General features: G+C 41.0%; 1 protein-coding gene and 1 pseudogene across 1 annotated transcript in view; one reads left to right on the top strand and one right to left on the bottom strand.

Annotated features, from left to right (window-relative positions):
- The window catches only part of SRPK2 (SRSF protein kinase 2), a 299050-nt gene that overhangs the window by 151462 nt on the left and 122987 nt on the right, over window positions 1–24601 (top strand).
- Window positions 3518–9631, bottom strand: LOC108531280 (60S ribosomal protein L36 pseudogene; annotated as a pseudogene).

The raw sequence follows: 24601 nt of genomic DNA, 5'->3' as shown, positions 1-24601 counted from the left end.
TTGGGAGGCCGAGGCGGGTCGATCACCTGAGGTCAGGAGTTCGAGACCATCCTGACCAACATGGAGAAACCCCATCTCTACTAAAAATACAGAATTACCCGGGTGTGGTGGTGCATGCCTGTAATCCCAGCTACTTGGGAGGCTGAGGCAGGAGATTCGCTTGAACCCGGGAGGTGAAGGTTGCAGTGATCTGAGATCGCACCATCGCACTCTAGCCTGGGCAACAAGAGTGAAACTCCATCTCAAAAAAAAAAAAAAGATTTTAAGGCCAAGCATGACGGTTCATGCCTATAATCCCAGTACTTTGGGAGTCACAAGGCAAGAGGATCACTTAAGCCCAGGAGTTCAAAACCAGCCTGAGCAACATAGTGAGATACCATCTCTATAAAAATAAAAAAGTTTTTTTTTTAAAAGGTGGTTAATACAGGCAATTAAAATACCAAGAATTAAACTTCTTCTTTTAATGACACATTTTGTTAGGTACCATTTAATTGTCATATTTTCTTCAGTTAATAGTTAAAAACTTTGAACAGTTAAATTAGAAACCAAGAAAAGGTATAACTTACGTGTGTCTGTGTATGTGTGTGTGTGTGTGTGTGTGTGTGTGTGTGTGTTTTGGTATGTATGACACTCCGGTGTTACTTGTAGTTGTGTAGGCATTATTGGCACTTTGATCATCAGTGATGTACTTAAAGGACATCATCATTTACTCACCTTCTCTTTCCCTCTTCCTCATCCTTCATTAATGACCTCACCTTCACTGGGTGCTCAGCCTTCTTTACACACGCTTTCAGTTAGTCCTCATAACAATATTATTAATCATCTCTATTTTACAGATGAAAAACTGAGGCTGTGAGATAACTTACCCAAAGCCACAGAACCAATCATTTTTTAAATTGTGTCTTTCACAACACAGAGTTTATGAGGACTTAGTATATAGAGAAAAATGGTTAATAGCTGGAGAATAGACCTTGGAGATGATAAATATAAGAAAGTTTGTCATTATGCAGCCTTGTACAGTCGTTAAAAAGCCCATGGAAGCATGGTTTGGATTTCTAGTTCACATGGTACCGCAAGTACCAGGATCCTCAGGTATTCTCTACAGAAGACTGAATTTGAATGCCCTTAGGAGGCACAGGCCCACTCCAGTAGAACTCGGACCCAACATTTACTGTCTGAATCTTAGTGCTTCACTCTCACTTGCCTGGTTCTTGGAAGAATTTGAGCTGTGAACTGTTCACAAAAAGAGAAAGCTTCCTTTATTGGGATATGTCACTTATGTGGAATCCTTTTCTCTCTGACAGTTCAGGGAAAGTGATAGATTGCTGTCACTAACTGCTGGCAACTTACTAAAATTGTTAAAATTTATAGTTGATTGTCTTCAGTATTCCAATACTTCGGTATTTGGCACTGAAAATACATATATATGCTTTAATAGAAAAGGTTTCTGTCTTTGATTAGTGAAGAAGTAGATAGAAGTTGAACCAAAAGCAGTACCTCTCAGTTTCTTTGTTGGTTTTTTCTAAATGTTGGCCCTTCCTCAGTGTCACTGTTGTAGGTCTGTTGCTCTTCTCATCTGCATTCTCTCTGAAGATGATCGCATCTGTTTCCATGGTGTTAAGACCATTTGTGGGCTGGTGACTACCACATTTATATCTGTAGCTCTGTATTCTGAGCCACAGATGTATATGTCCAGCTGTCTACTTTACATCGCTACCTAAATGTCTGTTGACATCTCAAATATAACTGGCCCTAAAACAAACTCATTATCTTGTCTAAAATTTCCTGATTGTACTGAAAGATCATATGGCCTGTACTTCATTCAGTTTTCTTTCTTGTAAAATGTGGTTGCAGGGTGAGGGGGAGGGAATAAATATTGCTTTTGGTTTATGGCTGTCCTTAGGGGCTCTAGGATCGGTGACAGAAATTACCCTGTGTGTAACTTTCTGTGTATGTGTTTAAATGAACAACATAAATATCTTTGAAAGAAAGTAGAAGGCAACAAGAAATTTTGTGAGGTCTATGTAAGAATAGAATTAAGTTTCCTAATCTTACCCTAACAAATAGTAAGAATTTTTGCCGATGTATGTTTGTGATCTTCCAGCTTTTCTTTTTGCAGCAGCTGCTGGAGCCATTATCTTCTCTCTGCCAGGCTTCCTACTCATGCTACTTCTTAATTGCCAGGGTCTACAACAGTGGGGCCCACAGGCTTTATCCTGCCTCGCGGTGACCTGGGGATGACCCTTCTGTCTCTAAAATTTTGTCACTCTGCTTTTTAATTTTTAAAAGTGTCGCCAGCTGGATGCGATGATGTGTGTCTGTAGTTGTGGCTACTCTGGCAGCTGAAGTGGGAGGATCACTTGAGCCCAGGAGTTCAAGGCCATAGTGCACTAAGATTGTGCCTGTGAATAACCACTGCACTCTAGCCTGGGCAACAGAGACCTTGTCTCTTGAGGGGGAAAAAAGTGTTTTCTAAATGCAGAAGCCCGAGTTACTCTATCTCCTCATTTTCCAGTATAGTCTACATCTAGTCGGTCACCAGATCCTACTGGTTTCTTTGCAGAAGTTCTCTCCAAATGCTTCCATCAGAACTCGTTTTACTGCTTTCATTCCGTCATTCCTCGTCTCCGCCCTCAAATGTTGTTCAGTTTTTTTCCTGACTGCCAGTAGCCTCTCTTCCTGTTCCTCCGCCCTTTGCATCATCCCCAGAAACATATCCCTAAAAGAGACTTATTAATGTAGCTTAAGACAGGTCGCTCACAGTCTGGTGGTCCTCTTTATCTAAAGTCCTCACTGATCCTGCCATTTCTGGCTCTTTTACCCTTCTTCTTCTTCTTCTTCTTTTTTTTTTTTTGAGACGGAGTCTCGCTCTGTCACCCAGGTTGGAGTACAGTGGCGCGATCTCGGCTCACTGCAAGCTCCGCCTCCCGGGTTCACGCCATTCTCCTGCCTCAGCCTCCCGAGTAGCTGGGACTACAGGCGCCCGGGCGCCACCTCGCCTGGCTAGTTTTTTGTATTTTTTAGTAGAGATGGGGTTTCACCGTGTTAGCCAGGATGGTCTCGATCTCCTGACCTCGTGATTCCTCCGTCTCGGCCTCCCAAAATGCTGGGATTACAGGCTTGAGCCACCGCGCCCGGCCTCTTTTACCCTTCTTATCTTCATAATGTGTACTTCCCTCTGTCTGGACCTCACTGAGAAGATGCCACGTCCCTTGCACGCCGCCCTTACCACCACACTGCAGAGGGTCTTGCTGCCTCCTAGAGCACCGTCTAGACCTCTGTACTGAGACTCAGTGGTTTTTACTTCACTAGCTCGAGAGACAAGGAGTTTTAACTGTCTCATGTTCACGTTCCTGGTGCCTAGCACATTCTTTGGTCTACAGAGTAGATACAAATTTTATTTGAATACAGATTTTTATTTCCCAATTAGTTAGGAAATACTAAGAAAAAAAGGTGTGTGTGTGTGTGTATATATATATTTTATTTAATTTTATTTTTTTTTCTGTCAAACTGTTCTTTATTTCAGGGAGAGGGCAGGGAAGGGGGCTCCGTCTTTCTTGGCAGCGGCTTTCCTCATGGCGGCCAGGACGTTGCTCAGCTCCTCCCACTTCCTCTTGGTGCGGATGTGCACCCCCACCCTTTTCTTGATGAACTTGAGGGCCCATTTGTCCTTGGAGACCTTCAGTAACTCCTTGGCGTGCTGCTCGTACGGGGCGAAGCCACATAACTCCCGGATCATGCCCCGCACAAACTTGGTGTGTTTGGTCAGACGCCCGCGGCGGAGGCTGTGCCTGGGCTTGCTCACGTTCTTGGTCACCTTTTGGCCCTTATTGAGGCCCATGGCCACAGGGTAGCGCAGAGCCAGGGCTGCTGTTCTCCAACCGTGGCCTTGGCGGAAGGGCTGGGACTGGCGCCGCGTGGAACTCTGGGATTTTTTTTTTTTTTTCCCGCCGAGACGGAGTCTCGTTCTCGCGCAGGCTGGAGTGCGATGGCGTGATCTTAGCTCACTGCAAGCTCCGCCTCCTGGGTTCGAGCGATTCTTCTGCCTCAGCCTCCCGAGGAGCTGGGATTACAGGCGCGCGCCTGGTAGCATGCGCAGCTAATTTTTGTATTTCTGGTAGACACAGGGTTTCACCATGTTGGCCAGGCTGGTCTTGAATTCCTGACATCAGATGATCCACCAGCCTCGGCCTCCCAAATCCCACACCTGGGATTACAGGCGTGAGCCACCACGCCCGGCCCTGTATTTTTTATTAGGAAATATTGGACGGTATCTTCTTGTTTTACTGCCTTCTGAACAGCCTTGCAAATGTTTCTTTTTATAGCTGTTTTATCCCAACTTCTCTGTGTTCTCATGGACTCAGTGGGGTCTCCAACTACTGTGGTGGTTTTGGTTGGCCTGGAAAAGCCTCCTGACCAGCGGTTGGGACTTGGGCCCACTACCCCTGCCAGCTCTTCAGCCCTCGCGGGTCTTCTTTATGGCAGCTCTTTCCTTCTAGAAGTTCCCACTCAATGTTTGAAGTACCCCCAAGTTCTGAACCTTGGAGGCACACTCATCGTATTAAAGGCAGAGTTGGGACTTACGCTTAGTTACCTTGGCTGTTTCTCTTCCGTTTTATTGATGGCAGCAGCCAGAATTCTTGGCAAAGGTCTCTGGATTGGACTGGTAAGTTTTGTTCATACCACTTCTCTCATGTAAATTTAGATAATCTGCTGAGCTGCAGATACTTACTGTGTTATGGTTTTGAGATAATAACATCTTTGTGACTGAAATTAAACTTTTTTTTGTCTTGCTGCAAATTCAGTCTATTATAATTCTCAACTTTCCTCGCAGCCCTAAATATACCATTCGTTAAGATTGCTTGGCATGTGATTTTTTTTTTTTTTGAGATGGAGTCTCTCTCTGTCACCCAGACTGGAGTGCAATGGTGCAGTCTTGGCTCAGTGCACCCTCCGCCTCCTGGGTTCAAGGCATGCACTACCATGCCCACCTAATTTGTGTATTTTTAGTAGAGACCGGGTTTCACCGTGTTGGCCAGACTAGTCTTGTACTCCTGACCTCAGGTGATCTGTCTGCATTGGCCTCCCACAGTGCTGGGATTACAAATGACTTTAGGATTTTAATTTTAATCTTGCCACCTTTGATCCTATCCTAGGCTCCTCAACTGTGAAGTGTCATCATCTAGATTTAGAGAATTAAGATTAAAATGTAGGCCGGGTGCATTGGCTCACATGGAAATAATCTGTGCACTTTGGGAGGCTGACGGGGAAGTATTGCTTGAAGCCAGGAGTTTAAGACCAGCCTGGGGAACATAGGGATTCCCCGTATCTACCTAGATTAAAAAAAAAAAAAAAAAAGGAAAAGTAGGTGGGCATGGTAGTGGGCCTGGAGTCCCAGCTACTCTGGAGGCTGAGGTGAGAGGATCACTTGAGCCCAGGAGTTGGAGTCTACAGTGAGTTAGGATGGTGCCAGTGCACCCCAGCCTGAGTGACAGAGCGAGACCGTGTCTCTAAAAAGGAAGAAGAATAATAAAAAAAGATTAGACTGTTAAGATATCCAGGCTTTTTGAGCCTTACCTTCTACCAGAATTAATAAAATACAGAAGTAGGTTTATATTTGAAATGCTGCTTCTGTGGTAAGCTTTAGGCTTTTGTAGCTTTCCATTCCTCATGTTCAGTTGATAGCTGCAGTCAAGCCAGAGGTCTTTCTAAGGATTGGAGAGCTGGCTTGCCTCAAGACTCAGTAGTGAGCATGGTTCAGTGACTCTTTTGGATCAATCTGGGCCCTCTCTTGAATGCAGATGAGGTAAAAACAGGTGATTCATTTCAGGTTGGCAAGAATAAACTCTAGATTGTTTTTGTCGCTTGTTTCAGATTAGACGTGTGCGTGCACACCTGCCTCTGAGTATGTCCTTTTGTATATTGCAGAACCTAATAATGACCACTTGCTTTACTTACTGTGGAGTTTTATCTGCTCTTGCCTATGCATTTCCAGCTGCTGCTTTTTTTTTTTTTTTTTTTTTTTGGAGATGGAGCCTCGCCCTTTTGCCAGACTGGAATGCAGTGGGGTGATCTTGGCTCACTGCAACCTCTGCCTCCCGGGTTCAAGCGATTCTCCTGCCTCAGCCTCCTGAGTAGCTGGGAATACAGGCGTGCACCATCACCCCCGGATAACTTTTGTGTTTTTGGTAGAGATGGGTTTCACCATGTTGGCCAGGCGGGCCTCAAACTCTTGACCTCAAGCATTCCACCTGCCTCAGCCTCCCAAAGTGCTGGGATTACTGGTGTGAGTCACTGCGCACTGCCAAATTTTCAGCTTCTTTCTCACAAGCAAGCAAAGGAAGAGGGTATGTACGTTAGATTAACTTTGAGCTCTAAGGTTGAAGGGTCATTTGCCATCATATTCATTTTATAGGTGAAGTCACAGACTTAGAAATGTTGCCTGCCGTCAACCAGCTGATAATGACATAAGATCAAAATAACAATGGGAATATTTAAATTTTTACTTTAAATATATATTGAATTTGACCTGGTCCTCGGGCTTGTTGGAGTAAGATTATCAGGTAGAATATGGCAGACTGTAAAAGTGGCCCCAATGACCTTTTCTTGGTGGGAAGATTTCCTCCTACTTTTCTTCAGCGTTTATGATCATCTATAGGGGTGGTAAGGGGAGTAGCTGATAGTAATACCGATCCATGAGAAGATGTCTGGTGATTTTGCTGGGAGAGGTGATGTGGAGTATGTGAAGGGAGAAAGATGAGAGTTGCAGTAGTAATGAAATATTACATCTGACTCGATCTTCCTACACAGAATCATGGTTTACTGTAAAGGAAGAGATGGTCACGTGAAGATAGATTTGTAGATTGTTAGAGCTGAAAGCAGCAAAATATATTGGAAAGAATATATGGACTTTGGAGCCAGGGACCAGAAGCTAAATTCTGGCAAGTTGCCTAACCTCATTGTGCTAGTTTCCCTAATTTTTATGATAAAGATGATAATGCTCACCTCACACAGGGTTGTGAGGATTTAAGGGGATAGTGCATATAAAGTAGATACTGAAGAGGGGTGGATGGTATGAGGGACAACTTGATTTAGAGGAATGATCACATGCTTTGGAGTCAGGCAGGATTTTCAAATCAACTTGGTCACTAATGTTTACCTAGGGCAAATAGGTAACCTTCTCTGGAGTCCAGTTTCTCTATAATGCATACACATTTTGAGCTTTAACTGAAATAACATACGTAACTGTTTAGAACAAGATACCTATTCAATAAGTGGTCTAGGAGCTGGCGGATGCTTTAAAGAAGGAACATCTAAATTTAGCTTTATAGTCCTGTTATATACCTCAATATGTCACCATCTAATTTTGGCATCAAAATTAGAGTTCCTTAGAAACAAAATTTAAAAAGTTTACATCCTTTTCTGACCATGCAGCCCCTTTTAAAGCTAATTTATTTTACTTTCTGACACCATTTCTGTGCTTTCACTTAGGAGTTCTTACATCTTTTTGCTTTCAGTCTCTTCCTTTCAGTTTCTTAAAAATGATACTGGAACATTCTTTAAAAAGCAGGCAAACGAAGTCAGAATAATAACAATAAAACATTGCAGGCTGTGAACTGGCGTGGTACCGACAAAGGTTACTGTAATTAATCACCTTAAGCACTTTGGTAAATATTTGGTAGATAGGTATTTCAGTATATACTGGACAAATATTTTATTTGTGGAAATTGAAGGCCCGTAATAAATTGAGCATATTTAATATGCACCATAACAGAAAAAAATTGATGGTAAAAGTTGCCATTTCAAAGTGCAATTCTTTCTCATCACGTGTAAACCTTCCCATTTTTAGAGTCTAGTGAGGTTCAAAGTTTGGTGTCACTTCTCCTTGTACTTTCTGAAACTACAATTTATGGTTAGGCTTTAAAATTAAAAAACCTTTTTTTTCCTTTTTCTTCTCTTCCTCCACTGCCCCCTAATTTCTGTCCAGGAAGGGTTTATATGTAGAAAACATAATAAATCACGTGATTTCTATACCTTTTCTACATTCTTAGGACTCAGTTTAAAGAATTGTTTTAATGTATGTTCATTCCACACTTCCTCCAGATAGAATGATTATTTCACCATTGCTCCATTAAAGGATAAAATAAATTTTATTTTGACCATGCTATGGTTTGAATATGTTCCCCTAAAATTCATATATTGAATTCCTAACCCCCAATGTGATGGTATTAGGAGGTGGGGCTTTTGGGAGAGACAATTAGATCACCAATGCATAGCTCTCATGAGTGGGATGAATACCCTTATAAAGAGGACTGAGAAAGGCCCCTTGCCCCTTCCACCATGAGGACACAGCTAGAAGGCCCCACTGGTGAGCTAGGAAACCAGCCCTCACCAGAATCAACCTGTCGGCACATTGATCTTGGATTTCCAGCCACCAGAACTGTGAGAAATAAATTTCTGTTGTTTATAAGTCACTCTGTCTATGGTATTATGTTATAGCAACCTAAACAGATTAAGACCTTTTATATTGTGCCCAGTGTATTTGATCCAGAGGTTATTCTGCTGTAAATAGAATTTGATCAGTGGAGATAGGGAATTTCCGCAGGATTCATCTTCAAAATAGAGTATTTTGAGAAAAGAAGTAAGAAAATAGCCTGTAGGTAAGTAGTTACTGAGAAAGGCAGGAAGCCAAATCTGACACTGCTGCGAAGATCCTAGTTTAAAAGGATCAATGTTAAGCTCAGAGAATTGGCTTTCTTATTCTTATTAACCGTGTATCACTGTATTTGAATCTAGACTTGGATTTTCCATACTTTAGTGGGGTTTCTGTTGTTGCTTTATATTGTGGAGTATTATTTTTAAATCAGACTCCATCTAAACAGATTTTGTTAATTATGGCTTCATTTTTTTGTTCTCATCCCAGAACATCTTGTCGGCTCCTAGGAGTACGTTTGAAACAATATATTTTGATGTTCAGGCTGTTTTCCTGCTTCCAGCATTTGTAAGGGCTCTGACCCACTTACAGGAGGAGAAAACAAAGATGCATTATTTTGGCTGAGAGGGACTAGATGTAACTGCCTCAGTGATACCTTGATAATTTAGGAAAAACGTCCTTTGTTCTCTCTATCGAGTGACCTATGCAAAGATAAATTGTAATGAAATTTTTTTCTGACTTAATAGGAAGGAAGGAATGCTATCTATAGTCTGTGCTTTCTGATGTTAAATTGTAGCTTTTGTTTAAGAAGTTTTTCATAAAAATTTTAGGTTGCTTATAACATAGGAAGGTTTATCTTCTTGTTGCCCTTTTTAACAACTGATTAAATTGTGCTATATAGGAAGAATGTATAATTTATAGCTTCTGATAAATGAGACTATTTCTAAAGTAGGGTTTCCTAATCAGGAGGCTGGACTGTTCAGATATGTAGGGCAGTTGTACACTCTGGTTTGCCAGGGATGGCTGTGATTTATATGTGTTTTCTTGGCTTGCTTATTAGGAGAAGTGGAATGAAGTCCCTTCATTCTTAGAAGTATATTGGATGATAACTTTACCTGGCTGCCCCGACTTAATGACTCCGTAGACCTCAAGTTTGCTTACTGCCTTCGTGCTTTGTTCTCTTGTCAAGATGTCCATTTTGGAAGAAAGCTTAGAAGGATGTGCTCCAGAATGGTCGTGGTTATTTCAGTCTAGGTGGTGGGGTTATAAATGATGTTACTTTCTTCATTGTGCTCATTTCTAATTTCCTACTGAATGTAATGATTTTGTTATTAAAGTCAAAACACAGAACAACAAATTATCAGAAATTATTTAATTTTAACAAAAATGAAATCATGACTGTGTAATGGTGAAGCTTGTCATTCAGGCTTCTGGGTTCCAATAATACAAAGTGACTGGCTGTTTTCTTTCTAGTTACAGTGATTGAAGTAGGTTGTGTAATGAAAGAGTAGGCAATGGGAGAGGCAGCAGCTGTGGGCACACCACTGGATCAGCCTCTGGACCATGGTGCTAGATATGTCTTGCCACTGAATCTGAGTCCTTCCAGTGAATTTCCCCTGTAGTTTTGCTGCTTGTGACCTCGAGACTTCTTCGGAGAGTCACCACCAGTGGGCATGTTAACAAACTTGAGCCTAGGCCATGTGCCTCTGCCTTGGCTGCCTGGGAGTAAGGACAGGCAGTACCTCCTGAGGCTCCTGGAGTGGGAAGTAGTGCTTTATGCTGTCTCCTGTCCAAACTTTTCTCAGCATCTTTTCTCACCCAAGGGTTGATGATGATAATGATGATGATGATGGTTTTGTTACCTTGACTATTGATCAGTTAGGACTTTGAGGCAAGTATCACCTTTCAAGGTCCATCTGCCTTGAAGTGAAAAATGATTGTTAATTTTGCAGCTAGTTGTTTATCCAAGTGATGCTGCTTTGCTGTTGTTTACCCTGCATGATTCAGCCTTTACTTAGAAGCTTTTTGTCATTTGTCTGGTTGGGGGAGTATGGAATAGTTATTTTGACAGGGGAGCTAATTTAGATATATGCCTTGCCTTTAACTCTAGGTTATTTTGCTCATGAGTTGTGTCAAACTTAATAATACTGTAGCTTTTTTAGTTCTATAATTGTCAGACTCTACTGCTGCTTTTATTGCCTGTTTATAAACATTTAAATGTTTTCCCTTAAATCAGTCTTAAGACTTAAATGTTTATAATGCACCTATAACCAAGCAGGAAAAATAGAAATATCTTGAGTTAATTGCCCTGGATGGTGCTTCCTTACGTTCTTCGTGTTTGGCTTGCAGCTTTACCACAGCACTCGGATGTCTCATGTCTGGTTGTAGACCCTATCCCCATTTAGTCTTTGTGATAACTCTGCTTATCTGTGAAGGTATTCAAGTTTTAAAGTATGTATCATGGTCACAACAAAAGCTTTGTGGCCTCTTCTAAGTTTATTTTTTCATTTTTCTAGTTAGAAGTTGAATTTGAGATTTAAGTAGTATTTAGAGTTCCTTTTAGAGATGAAAACTCTCTGGGCCGCAGAAGAATGATCAGTTTAGACTGTTCGCTCCTCCGAGCTTTGAGTTGTTCTAGTGAGGAAGATTTGTTTGATGAACAAGAATATTTGCGCATTCTTCTCCGAGGAATTAGAACATGTCATTAAGCCAAGTAAAGGTGTAATGTGCTTTTCAGAATGTACTGAGAAGATTGCATAATTTAGTGAATCTTTTATTAGTAGACTTGCAGTAGGGAGTAGAAATATGCAGGATGTTATGACAAATAATAATGGTTAGATTTTCTATTCTAATTTTCCTTTAATTTTTCAAATTAAAAAATCATCTGGCAGCCTACAGAATGGTATTTAGAACATCACACCTTTCTGACAGGGTTTGGTCAGAAGCTAAGTTTGTGGGCTTTTGAGAGGTGGTGTTGCATTTGCTGCTGCTACGGTGTCTTGGGTTTCTAGTCATTTGTCAGGAAGCTGGTCATGTATGGCATTCTGGCCTCTGGCCACTCTCCAGGCCCAGTGCCCATCTTTATACAAACTTGACTTCCTAGTATCACTAACTATAATTTAAATCCTTCAGCTAATGTCTATTGCTCTGGAGATGTTATGTCATATTCTGCATCTCTCAGCACTGTATGAAACAGTGTTCTCAAATTAGTCTTTTGATTCTATATTTGTGGAGGTGGTTCATTGTGTCTTTTCAATTATTTAGTTTTTTAATAAAAATCTTGAGACACTTTTTCTTGATTACTTAAATTTGGCATTTCACACCCGGTACCCATGGACTCTTGTCTTTGCTTCTGTTGTTGGTTAGGGTATACTGGTGTGCTCTTGTCTTCTCTCTGGCAAGTGAACTACAGGTCGTTGTTGTAAGAGGGGAATGGTGTTTGTTTTACGTGTCAAAAATTTCTGAATTTCTCATCTTGGACCTGTCATTTACTAGGCATGTTATCTCCTGTATTGTCCTGAAATCTATTTCCTCATCTGTAAAATGGGAATAGAACCTGTTTTCCCCCTTCACAGTACCATTATATCAGAAGTGATAATACTGTATGTCAGTGGATCTGCTGCCTGTAAATGATAATTTGCACCATTATTTTATGCACCACCAAGAAAGAAAAATCCCTGCTAATTAAACTGATATACTGTTGATGGGAAGATGCACTGTTATCAGAAATTGTGAATGTGAAAAAATACATATTAGAATAAATGAAATATGTTATGTGAAAACACTACTGTCCATAATGTTGTCAGTGATATTTTAAAAACCACAAATCCTATAATGTCATTTCCCTGTCTTAAACTCCTGAAAGATAAAATTAACCCTTCATATGATGAACAATATCTAGCATAATCTAGATCAGAGTGTGGCATCTGCAGCACCCGAGTACTTGTTAGGAATGCACCTTTTCAGACCCTACTCCATTCCTATGGAATCAGAAACGCAGGGATGGAACCCAGAAACTGTACTGTAACAAGGTCTTGAGGAGATTCTGACATACACCTAAGTTTGAGAACCACAGATCTAAGTCAGATCTATTTCAAGTTTCTTTTGTTTTTGCTCTTCCTCTAATGTACCTATAGATGTTAGTATAGAAGTACTGCTAGAGTATAAATGAATTCCCCTCTCCGCAAGAAATTATCCCCCAGACAATAGCGCTGTGCAACCTCTTTCATATTAGAGGGAACTATCTCAATGCCTTTATTTTGAATAACCGAGAATTCTTTGTGATGACATAAATGGAAATGGTTTCAATCTTTGTTAGTTTTAGGTAATTTCACTAGTAGAGTTCCCTAGTAGAAATAGTTTTTTTAAAAGACATTTTAACACCTGTTATTTTTTTCTCACAGTTTCAAATGTTGAATGTTTCTCATGCCTTATAGATCATATAAAAAAGCAAAACAATAAGTGATTGTGATATAGAGAGGATATATTTGTATGTGTATAAAACCAAATGGAAAAGCTAACTGACATGAATGAGAATGAGTAGTTATTTTTGACCTGGGGAACACTTCCTTTGGCAATACCACACATATTTAAAATGCACGCGCATGCACACACACACAATCTCAGACAACATAGAAGTGAAAATGCTGCATTTCAAAAAACTGACTTTAGACTAAAGAAATGGCTTTACTGATGAGTACAATGATGATAAAGGTGCATGTGATAAAGCATTTGAAGTAAACTTGCTTCATGACAATGGGAAAAACAGTTTTTCCAAATATTCTGTAACATGAATTTAAATACGTATGTACTTGAATTAAACATTAAATATTATAAGCAAACATTTGACTATTTTATCTCTGTTCCTACAAGTTTACAAAATTTTGATGGGAGCAATGGCCAAATAATATTTGTAGTTTCCAGAAAATTACATTACCCTGTCTGCCTCAAATGGTCTCCCACAGGGGTATCTAATCTTTTGGCTTCCCTGGGCCACATTGGAAGAAGGAGAATTGGCTTCAGCCACACATAAAATATACACTAACACTAACGATAGCTGATGAGCTTTAAAAATTGCAAAAATTACTTAGGAAAGTTTGTGAATTTGTGTTGGGCCTCATTCAAAGCTGTCTTGGGCTGCATGCGGCCTGGTGGACAGGCTTGGTCTAACAACTCTTTCTTCTTGTGGAATTCGTGTGTTCTTTGAAACTCTGTTTCCATCTTCTCCATGTCTATGACACCCTCTTTTCTTACCCAACCTGAACCTTTTGTTTTTCCTGCCTCATACAGCATGTGTTGAATCTTGTATCAGCACACCTATCTTGGTTGCTTTGGTGCTTTTCTGCTTGCTGATTTTCTTCTTCTAATGTGTAAGTAATTTTAAGGCTGCCTCTCCAATGCAGTATGTAGCTAAGTGGTTAAGAGCATGGGCTTTGTAGACAGTCTTTGTTTGAAGGATGATTTAGTTACCATTTAGTTTTATACCATTGGGTAAGTTACTTAATCTTTCTCAGTCTCTGGAAATTGATAATAGTTTGTTTGCTGCATTATTTTACGGGTTAAAGTGGCGCATAGTAAGCATCAGTATAGCCTGTTATTAAATTTTGTCGTCATGGTGTTTAGCACATTGTAGGGATCCAGGAAATATTTTTTTTTTTTTGAGACGGAGTCTCGCTGTGTCGCCGAGGCTGGAGTGCAGTGTCCGGATCTCAGCTCACTGCAAGCTCCGCCTCCCGAGGATCCAGGAAATATTTCTTAAATGAGGTAGTAGAAGTTTCTCTTTCTCTAACTGTCTGTGGGTAGATTGAAAATCAATAGCAATCCATTGATGAAATATTAGTATACATTTCAAAAATCGTATTTACTGGTTAATATATTTGCATTGTTTTAAACAGTATTTAATTCTGTCCCTTTGTTTAAAACAGACACCCACAATCTCATCTTCAGTGGCAACTACTAGTATAAATATTTGCAGTCTTTTCTTATCTACTTTTCTTTTACATAACTGAAATTATAAAAATAATCAGTCTCATTTACCTTATTATATCTGGTGTAGCAAAAGTGTTCTTAATGTGAATCTGTTTAAAACAGGGGCCTAAATTTTGTATGTCATAAAAAATTTAATTGGACCTTATTTTAATAACAACAGATACTAATTATTTAAATGAAATTAATTTTATTTTAGTATTTAACAAAATTTATCACTTTTGCATCTGTTGAGTTAATTTATAGAATGAACAAAGAATTGACCCAAATATTGTTTCTCTTGTAATAGTTGCCAAAAAAAAGTGATTTTTTTTTTTTTTTTTTTTTTTTTTACTTATTTTAATTTTTATTTCCTTTTCCTTTTTTTTTTTTTTTTTTTTTTTTTTGAGATGGAGTCTTGCCCTTTTGTCCAGGTTGCTGGAGTGCATTGGCTCACTACAACCTCTGACTCCCAAGTTCAAGCAATTCTCCTGCTTCAGTCTCCCAAGTAGTTGGGATTGCAGGTGCGCACCACCACGCTTTGCTAATTTTTTTTCTTTGTATTTTTAGTAGAGACGGGGTTTCACCATGTTGGCCAGGCTGGTTTGAACTCCTGACCTAAAGTGATCCACTGGCTTTGGCCTACCAAAATGCTGGGGATTACAGGTGTGAGCCACTGCACCCAGCCCATATTTTATTTTCACAAGAATTACAAAGAGGGCCTTATTTTGTAAAAGTAGTTGAGAGCTTCAGCTCTTTTCCAGCAATCTCTTCTAATTCTCTCATATGCAAGTTCTCCATTAAAGAACCTGTCAGTCCATTTCTTTGTTGATCTTGTCTTCTACAGTTTTTAGTTGGTCTGTTAGGTTCTTACTTGCCAGTATCGTTGGCTGTTACTAAGATCACAAGGCTTTTATTACTACCACGAAGTCTTGCATATTTTGTAAGGTTTTCAGGTTTATTGAATTGTATCTGCATTCTCTTGTCAACTGCTTAATTTCAGATGCAATTAGGTGTGTTCAGGGTTGCGTGGCTATAGTCAGCTGCTCAGTTTCTGTCAAAGAGTATTAATTGACCTCTGCTTTCATTAAACTCCCTCCCTCCCTCCCTCTGTTTCTCGTATCTCATTTCTCATTTCGTTTCTTTCCCTCCCTCTCTCCCTTTGCCCAGACTGGAGTGCAGTGGTGTTATCTCAGCTCACTGAAACCTCCGCCTCCTAGGTTCAGTGATCAAGTGATTCTCCTGCCTCAGCCTCCTGAATAGCTGGGATTACAGGCACCTGCCACCACACCTGGCTAATTTTTGTATTTTTAGTAGAGATGAGGTTTCACCATGTTGGCCAGGATGATCTCGATGTCTTGACCTCGTGATCCGCCTGCCTCAGCCTCCCAAAGTGTTGGGATTACAGGCATGAGCCACTGCACCCGGCCAGTTTTTTTTTTCTTTTTTAAATTGTTGTTGTTTTTTTAATGGGGAGAGGTATTTGAAAAAGGTCTGATTTTATTAATGGTTATTTCATATGTGAATATTTCTGTTACTGGTTTTTTTTTCCGTTTTGCAGCCTTTTCACTTTAGAGACTTAGATTACAAGTGTTTGAATAATGACAGTCTCCTAAGTACAAATTTTATTGCCGTTTTGTTCTACTTTTGTACCGAAAACTCTTTGCAAACTTGATCTTTTTTTTTTTTTTTTTTTGAGACGGAGTTTCACTCTTGTTGCCTAGGCTGCAGTGCAATGGCGCTGTGAGCCACTGCACCCGGCCTGCAAACTTGATCTTAAAAATAAATTTTAGTCTGGGTGCGGTGGCTCATGCCTTGAACTCTTAAAGCAATGGGATTATATAGGCAAGAGGATTGCTTAAACCCAGGAGTTCGAAACCAGCCTAGGCAACATAGCAAGACCCCATCTCTACAAAAGGTAAAATTTCCTGGGTATGGTGGCAAGTGCCTATGGTTCCAGCTACTCAAAAGACTGAGATGGGAGGATTGCTAGAGCCCTGGAGTTCAAGATTACAGTGAGTTACGATCACACCACTGCACTCCAGACTGGGTGACAGAGTGAGACCCTGTTACCAAAAGAGTAAACCGACGATCTACAGAATGGGAGAAAATATTTGCGAACGAGGTATCTGACAAAAGTTTAGTATCCAGCATCTATAAAGAACTTGACACCGGGCGCGGTGGCTCAAGCCTGTAATCCCAGCACTTTGGGAGGCCGAGACGGGCGGATCACGAGTTCAGGAGATCGAGACCATCCTGGCTAACATGGTGAAACCCCGTCTCTACTAAAAAAATACAAAAAACCAGCCGGGCGAGGTGGTGGGCGCCTGTAGTCCCAGCTACTCGGGAGGCTGAGGCAGGAGAATGGCGTAAACCCAGGAGGCGGAGCTTGCAGCGAGCTGAGATCCGGCCACTGCACTCCAGCCTGGGCGACAGAGCGAGACTCCGTCTCAAAAAAAAAAAAAAAAAGAACTTGAACAAATTTGTAAGAGAAAAACAGTACCCTTAAAAAGTGGGCAAAGGGCATAGGCACTTCTCAAAAGAAGACATACATGGGGCCAATAAGCATATGAAAAAAAGTACAATATCTCAGATCATTAGAGAAATGTAAATCAAAACCACAGTGAGGTATTATCTCACATCAGTTATAATGGCTGTGGTTAAAAAGTCAAAAAATAACAGACGCTGGCGGGATTGCAGAGAAAAGGGAACACTTACACACTGTTGGTGGGAGCGTGAATTTGTTCAACCAGTATGGAAAGCAGTATGGTGATTTCTCAAAGAGCTAAGAACAGAACTACCATTCAACTTAGCAATCTTATTACTGGATATATACCTAGAGGAATATAAGTAATTCTACCGTGAAGACACATGCACGTGAATGTTCATTGCAGCAGTGTTCACAATAGCAAAGACATGGAATCAATTTAAATGCCCATCGGTAACCAATTGGATAAAGAAAATGTAACAGTATACAGCCATAAAAAAGAAGAGATCATGTATTTTGTGGGAACATGGATAGACCTGGAGGCTGTTACCCTCAGCAAAAGAATGCAGGAGCAGAAAACCAAATACCACATGTTCTCATTTATAAGGGGTAGCTAACTGATAGGAACTCATCAAATCAACACAAATAAGGAAACAACAGACACTGGGGTCTACTTGATGAGGGAGGGTGAAAATAGTGAGAGGAGCAGAAGAAGTAACTATGCTTACTACCTGGGTGATGAAATAATCTGTACAACAAACCTTTGTGACACAAGCTTACCTATGTAACAAACATGCACATGTACCCCTGAACCTAAAAGTTAAAATAAGAAACACATTTTGTTTGTAATAAATTCAAGATTATTGCTTTTATAGTATCAACAATATATTGGCTGCCATAAACAATGATTTTTGATAATAGTTGTGTACTTTTTTTAAACTGGAAAATGGTTTATTTTCTAGAAATAAATTCCTAAGATAGAACCATATGATATGACAGACATCATATAAATTCCTAAGACAAGAATCACTAGATTTTTCATGCATATTGCCCAGTTATTTTAATAGTTGACGTTTGTCAACATATGAGTGTCCATTTCAGCATTCCTTTATCTGTGTATATGACTATTTTTAAAAACTGGGACAAATGTGAAAGGTGAAGCAAGGGCACCTCATTGGTATACATGTCCTTTATAGGAAAAGAAATCTGGTCTCTGGGTAAATCTTTTTAGCTTCCTGTCTTTCTTCCTTCATTATGCTTAAGTGTCCTGGAGTAATTTTCGTAAAGCACATGGATGGTTTTGCCATCTCCCTATTTCTCATCTACTGCTTACTTGCTTTTCTGCCGATGTGAGAGCCTGGTGGTTATGGTCTCCAGTGTCGGTGTTCACTACCTTTGCTGCTGCATTGGTTGTATTCAACATACGCCCTGCTGTTGCCCAGCTGGTGCGGTGCAGCTGTTTGTTGGCCCTTTGTTCTCGTTACTGCTCCCTCTACTTGAAATGCTCCAGTCTCCAGCTCTGTCAAAGTCTTCCACACCCTCCACGTGCATCTTAGGTATCATTCTCATTTGAACCTTTCTGTTGTATTAAAGGACTCTGTGGTTTTGGGCCCTCTTATCCTCAGACATTCTTGCTTTGCTCAGGCTGAGCATCACAGTGTTCAGCTGACAGATCTTGATAATTCCTGCCTTAGCATTTTAAGGATAGAAGAGACACTGATTCTCCTTTTACAAAATGTCTTCCCCACTGCTGGCTAAAATCTACCTATATGTCACATCCAGTTCAATCCCACGTCTTCTTGAAACCTTCCTGTGTGATTAAGTCCTCCTCATTTCCATCAGAAGCACTTAGTACTTAAAATAAAAACTGTCGTGCAATTTTTGCCTTGACTCTTGGACTAGATCCCTGGGACAGCGACTCAGCTTCGCTGTTGAGTTTATCCCACCCCCATCCCCTCCGCCCACTGCCTCTGGCTGAATACAGCAGTGCAAGTTCTTACTTGAAAGTATATTGAGATCTTTTTGCTCTGTATATGATTGTTTGATATTTCTCAGCTCTTAACCTCAGTTCTCTACAGTAGTATAGTCTAACCAAGACTTATTCCTACTCTATGATAGTCCTGTAACCTGACTCTAGAATTTCATTCCTGCGCTCCTCCTTCATCTGTTGGGGGCACTGTGGAAGGAGAGGGAGAGATACCTCCTTCATAGCTAAGATCAAAGCTACAGATTTGATATAATAAAGATGACCTATTTAGATGTCTGGATTTTTTATGTTAGCACAAAAAGAATGGTTTTTTTTTTTTTAGAAGGAGTCTCGCTCTGTCACCCAGGCTTGAGTGCTGTGGTGCGATCTTGGCTCACTGGAAGCTCCACCTCCTGGGTTCACGCCATTCTGCTGCTTCAGCCTCCTGAGTAGGTGGGACTACAGGCTCCCACCACCACGCCCGGCTCGTTTTTTGTATTTTGAGTAGAGATGGGGTTTCACCGTGTTAGCCAGGATGGTCTGGATCTTCTGACCTCGTGATCCGCTGGCCTCAGCTTTCCAAAGTGCTGGGATTACAGGCGTGAGCCACCGCGCCCGGCCAAAGGATGGTTGTTTTAAAGCAACAAGTGTCCCTTCAAAATTTTGGGTGGTTTTATGTGCTTTGTCTGTTGAGCTGAACTCACTGCTGTTTCCTGAACTCAAATTGCTGGGTCTCTTGGGCCAGCCTTTTTTAAACAGCTAGCTGTTGGTGTTTGTACCATTTTCATTCCAGCCTCAATTTCATGGTGAAAAAGTAGCACAGAGACCACTACTTCTGTGAGTAGTAGTTATGATGCAGGGCTTTTCTCGGCCTCTTCACTGGACTTGTAACAGGGGCGCCGTCTACCCAGCCTGCCATGCTCAACCGCTTGCAGGAGGGAGCATGTGAGTGAGCGTGCGGGATCCGGCTGGCAGCTCCAGGCGCCGACACAGGAACAAGCCCTCAAAGCGCCCTCCTGAGGGTGTCTGGAACTCAAGCTCCAGAGTGGGTGTTTTGGTGTTCTTTTAGTTCCGCTGTCTGCAGACAGCAGTGTGTTAGCAGCTCATTTGGCTCCTTGTGCCGCCTGGCCGAGGGTGCCCGTGACCCAGAGGCCCAAGAGAGAGTGTTACACTGCTCTCTTAGTCTTGCTGTCTGCGGACGGTGGTGTGTTAGCAGCTCAGGTGGCCCCTTGCCTCGTTGTGTGGGGCGGCTGCCCTCCGCTGGTGAGGGCAAAGGGCCGGTGTGACAGCCTTTTTGGGTACCCGCACTTGGTGGGTCCCAAGCCCTTAATCCAGCGTCCAAGAAGAATGAGGTCGTATGGACAGTTGAAGGGTGATGAATATTGAGAATTTTACTGAGTGATGAAAATGGTGCTCAGTGAAGAGGGGAGCTGGAGAGGGAATGGGAAAGGTACGTTGTCTTCCCTGAAGTAAAGTCGTCTCTCTCCTCAGGTCTGGCCGTCTCTCCCTCTATCGACTGAGTCTGGGGTCTTTATAGGCACAGGATGGGGCGGGGTGGGCCTAGGCAGTTTTGGAAAAAGCAATATTCTGCTGGTAAAAAGGCATTCAGAAAGAACCAATTGGGGAGAGCAAACAGGAACAGAAGTTCTCACTTTGGACTGTGGGTTTCAGGCTGTTCTTTTTTTTTGGCTTGAAGGTGGGGTTTTGCTGGGTATCTACCCCTTTCTGCCTAGGCATTTGGCTGCCTCCTGTCACTATCAGTTATAGTTAATATTAGTAGAAACTGAAATGTTTCCATATGGAAAAATGATATAACAGTGCATATCAGTTTGACTCCAATTTTTTTTTTTTTGGAGACGGAGTCTCGCTTTGTCACCCAGGCTGGAGTGCAGTGGCCTGATCTTGGCTCACTGCAAGCTCCGCCTCCTGGGTTCACGCCATTCTCCTGCCTCAGCCTCCCCAGTAGCTGGGACTACAGGCACCCGCCACCACACCCAGCTAATTCTTGTATTTTTAGTAGAGACGAGGTTTCACCTTGTTAGCCAGGATGGTCTCGGTCTTCCTGACCTTGTGATCCGCCTGCCTCAGCCTCCCAAAATGCTGGGATTATAGGCGTGAGGCACTGCGCCCAGCTCCACATTTTTTTTTAAAGGTGTTTTGGCATAATCTTTCTACATCCTTACATTAGGCCCGTTATGATACGTCGAAAGAACTTTTTATTTCATCTTTCAAGTTTGTGTTAGTATCCAGAAATTGGAATTTCAGCAGTTTCAAACAACATCTTTTATGAAATGTAATTTCAGAAAGTTGAGTTGATGTGCTTTCTTCTTAAAGCTTCACATGGAAATTTTGTAAACGATATTTGAAGGATCTAAATTCAGCCACTGTACTATTCTAGTGACAGCCTGTTAATTTTCCAGGTATACTGAGATTTTTCCATTCTTTGTATCACTTTTTTCATATGAAATTAGGAGATTGGGCTGGGTGCCATGACCCACAACTCTAATCCCAGCACTTTGGGAGGCTGAGGCGGAAGGATGACTTGAGCCCAAGAGGTGGAGGTTGTTGCATTGAGCCAAGGTTGCATCACTGTAATCCAGTCTGGGCAACAGAGTGAGACCCCATCTCAGAAAAAAAGAAATTAGGATATTGGTTTTCACCATTTATATTTCTGTTATTAAAACCCTCCTTTTCTAAATGGTAGACTAGAAATAATAATAAATTGGATTACTGACTCCATTATTTGGAGTCTTATCCTTGTCAGTTACTTTTTTTTTTTTCTGAATGATACTCTGTTTTGTGGATATACTGCATTTGGTTTATCTGTTCATCAGCTGATAAACATTTGGATTATTTTTACTCTCTGGATGTTCTGAATATTGTGAGTGAACATTCATGTACATGTTTTTGAGTGAATACATGTTTTTATATCTACTGGATAAATATCTAGAAGTGAGATTGCTGGGTCATATGATAACTCATGTTTGAAATTTTGTAGAACTACTAGGATGTTTTACAAAACAGCAGAGTCGTTTTACATTCCTCCCTGCAGTGTAAGAGTTTTTTAATTTCTCAGGATCCTTACCAACACTTGTTAGCATCCTTTTACTTGTAGTTATCCTACTGGATATGAAGTGGTATTTCATTGTAATTTTGATTTGCATTTCTCTGATGGCTAATGATGTTGAGACATCTTGTCATGTGCTTTTTGGCTACTTGTATGTCTTTTTTGGAGGAACATCTGATCTGACCGTTAGCTTGTTTTTAAATTGTGTCTTTTCATAAAGACATGAGAATGATGCAATGGACTTTGGGGACTTAGAGGAAGAGTGGAAAGGGGACAAGGGATAAAAGATAACATATATGGTGCAACATAACTGCTTGGGCGATGGATGCATTAGGATCTCACAAATCACCACTAATGAACTAACTCGTGTAACCATATGCCACCTGTACTCCAATAACTTATGGAAATTTTAAAAAATATTTTGTCTTTTTTATTACTGAGTTAAGAGTTCTTTGCTTTGTTATTTGGTTTGAGAATTAACTTTTAGGGAGAGAAGGACCAAGCAGTGGTTTATGGTCCCCATTCTCTCTGCTAAAATGTTTCCAGTAATCTGGTGACACACAAGTTCTAGAGGGTGCCAGCAACGAGAAATGATTTGGTGCTGAGCAGATGAAAGAAATCACTGCTCTCTCTCTCTTTACTTGGAATTTTTGGAGACAGAGTCTTGCTGTGTCACCCAGGCTGGAGTGCAGAGGCGTGATCTCGGCTCACCGCAACCTCTGCCTCCCAGGTTCAAGCCCAGCTAATTTTTCTCTTTTTAGTAGAAATGGGGTTTCTCCATGTTGGCCATGGCTGGTCTTTAATCCTGGCCTCAAGTGATCCACCTACCTCAGCCTCCCAGGATTACAGGTGTTAGCTACCGTGCCTGGCCAGAAATCTACACCGTCTTTTCCTTATGTCTGAGAGTATATTCTTTTGTATTAACCCTGAACTTGAAAAAAGGCTTTCTTTTAAAGGGGAGGTCTTTGGTATGCGTGGCTTGGATATCTTTTTAAAACATGAGTTTTGGGCTGGGCGCGGTGGCTCATGCCTGTAATCCCAGCACTTTGGGAGGCCGAGGCAGGCGGATCACGAGGTCAAGGAGATGGAGACCATCCTGGCTAACATGGTGAAACCCCGTCTCTACTAAAAATACAAAAAAATTAGCAGGGCGTGGTGGTGGGCGCCCATAGTCCCAGCTACTCAGGAGGCTGAGGCAGGAGAATGGCGTGAACCCGGGAGGCAGAGCTTGTAGTGAACTGAGATCGCGCCACTGCACTCCAGCCTGGGCGACAGAGCGAGACTGTGTCTAAAAAAAAACACATGAATTTTGGCCTGGCATGGTGGTTCACACCTGTCCAGCACTTTGGGAAGCTGAGGTGGGCAGATCACCTGAGGTCAGGAGTTCCAAGACCAGCCTGGCCAACATGGCGAAACCCCAACTCTACTAAAAATACAAAAATTAGTTAGGTATGGTGGCGCATGCCTGTAATCCCAGCTACTCGAGAGGCTAAGGCAGAAGAATTCACTTGAACTCAGGAGGTGGAGATTGCAGTGAGCTGAGTTCATGCCACTGCACTCCATCCTGGGTGACAGAGTGAGACTCAGTTTAAAAAAAAAAGTTCTTTCTTGAGCACACGTACAGTGTGTTTTTTAAAAAGAAAAAAATCAAGCAAAATGTATCTTCTATTTTATTTTTTGGGAAGTATGTGATCCCTAAATGTTTCATAGACAAATATGATTTTATGTTTATTTTATTGAAAAAATAGATTTAATATTTTGACATGATTGTTAATATATTTTGGACTAGGATCTTTAGGTTCCTAGACTTAACAGAAGTTATTACTTGGTAGTAACAAGCTATATTTTAAAGATAATTTTACAAGCACAGTGTACAGCTTTTAAACTGTAAGTAGCATTGTTCAGTAGAACTTTCTGTGATTTTCTGTCCAGTCTGGTAACCCCGCATGTGGCTGTTTAGCAATTGAAATGTGACTAGTAAGACTGATGTGCTGAATCTTTGTTTGCTCATTTTTACTTTAAATAGCCATATGTGTCTGGCTACCTTATAGGACAGCATAAGTCTAGAGCCCCAATAACCCACTTTTACTTTTTTTAAAGTGTAAGTTTAGTTGTAAGATATTTTATAAGGAAAAGCACAAGATATTTTGGGGGAAAAATTTACTGAATTTATTTACTATTTTTTCTACAGTCTTAAGAATGCTTGTTTTTTAGAAACAGCCTGTTAAACTTTATAAATAATTAAAATTGTATCTCTGTGTCTGTAATTGCCATGTGAAAAATGACTGGGTAGATTTTTACCAAATTTAGAAGGTTTGGATGATCTAACTAAAAATATAGAATGTGTCATACTTAAAAGTGGCTTTGTTGGGAGTATGGGGCCATCCTCTGTTGGAGAGACTGGTTAATGATTTCGCAGCTCTGCCATACTTCATTCAGGACATGGAGGGAGCAACTACTGGTTTCATGTATGAGTCATAAATAGGAAGTTACTAAGGCAGATGCTCTGCTGGTTGGCAGCTCACTGCAGCTTGCTCCAGCGTTAGTAACCATAATGATTCTCCCAGTACATATTGAAAGAGGATAGTTGCTAGCCTTAAATAAAATAGATCTTAAGAAGCTACATACAGCCTTTATAGGCAGAAAAGCAAGGCAGATTTTATTGACCGTGTTTTTTTTTTC

This window comes from Rhinopithecus bieti, unplaced genomic scaffold (assembly GCF_001698545.2).
Source record: "Rhinopithecus bieti isolate Rb0 unplaced genomic scaffold, ASM169854v2 scaffold_7414, whole genome shotgun sequence".
Classification (NCBI taxonomy): Eukaryota; Metazoa; Chordata; class Mammalia; order Primates; family Cercopithecidae; genus Rhinopithecus; species Rhinopithecus bieti.
This window is presented reverse-complemented; position numbering and strand designations above follow the sequence as displayed.